Below are 5,094 nucleotides of genomic sequence, written 5' to 3'. Positions count from 1 at the left end.
ACGTTTCCATATTTAAAAAGGTGAAAGCTCAGCATTCAATTTTCTTCATTTGCCTTTCATGATGCTGTGGGACCGGATCATTAAGGATTTTAGGGTACTCTATCTCTAACTACAGTGCTTTTTCTTAAGAAACATAGGAGTTGACAGGCTGGGCTAGATTACCCATCAATGTAGTTAAGTATCAGGCCCTTTTCCAATAATCAGGATAATATCTCCAAAGGAAGAAGCAAGAAATCCTACCTAGAAAAATGCAGAATAATTCGCCCTTGTCCTTAATCTTGTCTTAACTTCCAGTCATTGGGTTGTTTTATAACATGCAAGATAAAAGTTTTTCTCTCTTGCGTGAGATGGCATTCTCTGAATAAACACACAGCTCTTTGTTTCTTACAACAGCAGTATGTTGTGAGTTGTAGAGTTACCAAAAACCTCAAGGCACACAAACTTTTTTATAAAATGAAAACTATGAACAAAAGTAACTCCTGTGACATAAGGTGAAATATGGAAAATATCCCAGTAAATTAAGAAAGTGCTGTTCCGTGGACTGTCTTCTAGAGATGATTCACCTCCTGGCCATAGCCCGTGCTTGAAAACTTACTGGGCATCTCAGTTTTAGATAGCTAAAATTGGATGAGATGAATTATACTACAATTGTATAAGACACCTTACCTGATCTTGTATGTCCATATGTCCAATATACACAGTCCTACTCTGTGCTTACCTCTACAAATTTTAAGAACTAAATTAATTCTTTAGGTTGTCATGATTTAACTTTACTTTTATTACATACACAAGTGTTCCCCTCCCACAAAAAGCACTTATCTAACTGTTGAATTTCCAGAAGTACAAGGTAATGGCTCATATGTGAACAGAGACCAAAGAGAACCTGTGTTTATTAGTCTCTGATGGGCTGCAGTAGGAACTTGATTAGAAAATAACAACTGTCACACAGTATCTGGCAGAAGTTTCTAACTCGGGGTCCTGTCTCTGGCAGGCAAAGAAGATGAGGTATATCTGATCCTACAGAAAACCAAAACTTTCAAAACTCAACCACCTTCTCCCCCTCTACAGTATCACATCATTACTATAAATTTCCCACTGTCCCCCTCTGTCCCTTATGATTCTTTTGCGTGGCTGCATGGCAATCTGGCCTGTACTATTGGAAGGCTCCAGGTGTTGGTTCACCCTCTCTCATTTCTGGTTTGCTGCCTTGAGCTGCAGGTCCGGGAAGTGTCATTGCTAAACAGCTGGAAAATGCTGCCTGGGGCTTGCTGAAGGTCTGAATCCTAAAGCAGAGTAGTACCATTTAGACCACACTGGTCCATTCCCAACGTCAAGGATGAGGACGTTCCAATATACTTGTCCCTGTTTGCATCAAGCACCTCTGTGGCAGAGACAATCTTGATGGGTTGATGTGTGAGTCCTCCAGGACTCTCCAAGTCCTCTAGGACTATTCCAAACTATCAGTCCTTCATTCAACAAATTCTGAATATCACAGCTTCATCTTAGCTTCAAAGATTCACCTCAATGCTATTTACTTGGACATATACTTTAGGGCCAATGATACTGCACATTCCCCACACAGGAAGAAAGCCATAGAAAAAGCAGATGAGAACATGTCCCAGCACAAAAGGCTGTATACATGGAAATGAAATTGAACTTCTGTTTAAAAGTTGGCAATCCCTTGCACAGTCTAGGTGAGATTTTGTGATACTCTTCAGAAGAGCACCCTTTAAATTACCTGAAATCACCAGCTTGGGTAATACATCCCGTAACTGAAGACCAGCAATTCCATAAGGAGACCTGAATCCATCCTATAAAGACCATGGACATACTGGAGAAAGTCCAGCAAAGGACCACGAAGATGATGAAGGGACTGGAGCATCAGGAAAGGCTGAGAGAGCTGGGGCTGTTCAGCCTGGAGAAGAGAAGGTTCAGGGGAATGTTATCAATATTTATAAATACCTGAAGGGAGAGTGCCAGGCTCCGTTCAGTGGTGCCCAGTGACAGGACCAGGGGCAATGGGCACAAACTGACACACAGGAGGTTCCCTCTGAACATCAGGAAACACTTTTTTACTGTGAGGGTGACTGAACAGTGGAACAGGTTGCCCAGGGGGGTTGTAGAGTCTCCATCCTTGCAGATATTCAAAAGCTGTCTAGACACAGTCCTGGGCAACCGGATCAAGGTGGCCCTGCTTGAGCAGCTGGTTGGACAAGATAATCTCCAGAGGTCCCTTCCAACCTCAACCATTCTGTGATTCTGTGATATCATAACAGTTGGGCTTGCACTAGGGTGTTGGATTGTGCAAGATTAGTATTACTTATGTGGGATGTAGGCTGAGGATCAGAAATGGAGGGACTATTTAGGTGGCCTACACCTTTTAGATACCTGGGTAAGATGATCTGACAGGATATTTTAGGATAGCCATCTTAAGTGTTCAGGCTCTCCATGTGGTCACTAGCAAGAATCCAGAGTGTTCCTAGAGTGATTCAGAGAGTTCAAGGGAAATATCCAGCTCTCTCCATTGACCTAACAGGTCTTATCTGGACATCTGACATGGTGCTCCTCTAGGGAGAACAAGGTTTCACCTGAAAGCAGGCAATAGGAAACTCACTGGGCTGAGGTGAGCAGGTGGCTGATTCAAGGAACGCAGCAGGTACCTTCATCCACTTGCATTTTATACTACTCATGCCATTTCTGAGCTAAACAACTAATAGAGGAGGAGGAGGAGGAGGAGAACTCCTTTTGCACATCTTCACAGTGATCAGAGCACTTGGTCAGTAACCCAGAGCAAGCCCAGATGCTAAGTCCTCTCCTTCGTCTCACCTCTCTGTAGAATTATAGCAAGTAACAAAGCCACAGAAATAATCAGAGGCTCATGGAGTAATTCAGATTGGAAAGGACTGGTCCAACCTGCTGCTTAACCTGAGGTTGGTTATAAGATCCCACCTGGCTTTATTCAGCTGGGTCTTGAAAACCTCCAAGGATGGAGACTGCTCAAACCTGTTACTATCCACAAGCGTCTTAGTGCCCATCAATGTGCTATTAACACCAAATACTCCTGGTTATGCCGAGAGTGTCGTGATGGCCATCTACAGGAGCTCAGAGTATTCTCTTTGAACCTCAAGTTCTTGGATTCAGCTGTTTTGGACTGAAAACGGTTGTTCACAAGAATTTGATATAAATCTGCAGCAAGCGGAAGGGTAACCTTGCTATCTGTAAATCATCAGTGCAGATGCATTTCCAGAGTGATGTCATATCGCTCAGTAAGAACCCACAGTACTTAGAATTTAATCTCAAATCCAGAATTGTATTTCAGTTCAGAAAACATACCTGTAAATTTGGAGGGAGCTTTCACTCAGATGTTTCAATTGATGTTGAAAACTGCTGTCTGAGACTCCTGTTTTTGAGTATTCAGCCTGAGATATTGTCATTCGCAGAGAATAGATGCCCAGAATCCTTCAAGCAGTCTCAAGTTGGGCTCTCAAAACCATAGGAAATGCATTAGTGTCACTACTAAACCTGCAGTAGATTGAAGCAATATTTTAGGATGGAAACTCAAAGGGGCTAAATGATTCTAAAAGGGAATCAGCATGTTTGCACAGTAAAAGGTTCAGTGAATTTAACCAATGGCCTTTCCTGGCATAAAATCTTCAAACCTGGAGACAAGCCTAATAATAGCAAAGGTTCTCCACTGTAGTACTTAACATCACTTGATCTTTAAAAAGGAGTGGAAGCTATTGAAATTTTTGAAAAAAATAATGGTTCAGCCAAAGTTTGGCTCTGATATAAGAGAAAACTAGAAGAAAGATGGTAACGCTAGAGAGAAAGCTTTCGCTGCAGGCATGCACAGTAATGGTTGGGAAGGCAGGCAAGCCAGCTTGTAAAGCTGATTTTCTCCTTCTCTTCCAAATCCTCCCTCGCTGTTTGACTTGGCTTCCAAAATCTTTCTCAAAGCTATTAGTTTTAAAGCTGATGACCAATGCAACATAGGTTTAACTCTTCCCCCTCCCCCCTTCGTTTTCATAAAATCATAGAATATCTCAGGTTGGAAGGGACCCATAAGGATCATTGAGTCCAACTCCCAGCAAACGCAAAACTCCTGAAATCTCTCCCATTTTATTGATGCCACAGACAGTGGGATTTGAAGCATGTAAAAAACCTATACCTTTAGCACAAAGAGCCTCTTTAAGGCTAACGCAGGGGGATCTGAATAACTTCCTACCCAAACCCTTCCTCTAGCAGAGCAGCACAACCATTTTTTTTCTCTCAGTGACGGCAGACATCCCATCTGTACCGAGTCTAGTCATGTGTAATATTTTCACTGTTACATTTTCAACATGTTTTCTCAGTTCTTCAAACAAGCTTGAGACAGTGACAGTAGGACAAAATGGTCATTTCCTCATTTATAGCATTTTTTCCCCATCTCTGGCCAAACAAAAACACTCCACTGTGCAATGTCAACAGCAACGGAGCTTTCTTTAGTTGTGATCAAAAATATTGAAATATGTGTGTCGGAAAGTTCATCTGTGATGAAATATTTCTGTTCTGAGACACTTCTTACTCATTTTCATTATGGAACTGTCATAGTTTAACCCGGCAGGCAGCTAAACACCACACAGCCGTTCGCCCACTCCCCCCCAGTGGGATGGGGGAGAGAATTGGAAAAAAGGTAAAACTCATGGGTTGAGAGGAAGAATTTAATAGGACAGAAAAGGAAGGGAAAATAACAATAATGATAAAAGAATATACAAAACAAGTGATGCACAATGCAATTGCTCACCACCCACCGACCGATGCCCAGCCAGTTCCTGAGCAGCAGCCATGCCCCCCCGGCCAGCTTCCCCCAATTTTTTTGTTCAGTATGACGTCATATGGTGTGGAATGTCCCTTTGGTCAGTTGGGGTCAGCTGTCCTGGTTGTGTCCCCTCCCAGCTTCTTACGCACCCCCAGCCTACTCAGTGGCAGGGCAGTATGAGAAGCTGAAAAGTCCTTGACTTAGTGTAAGCACTGCTCAGCAGTAACTAAAACATCAGTGTGTTATCAACATTATTCTCATCCTAAATCCAAAACACAGCACTATGTCAGCTACTA

Source organism: Pygoscelis adeliae, unplaced genomic scaffold, assembly GCF_000699105.1.
Source record: "Pygoscelis adeliae isolate BGI_AS28 unplaced genomic scaffold, ASM69910v1 Scaffold207, whole genome shotgun sequence".
Taxonomy (NCBI): Eukaryota; Metazoa; Chordata; class Aves; order Sphenisciformes; family Spheniscidae; genus Pygoscelis; species Pygoscelis adeliae.
Note: the sequence above shows the minus strand (reverse complement) of the source record.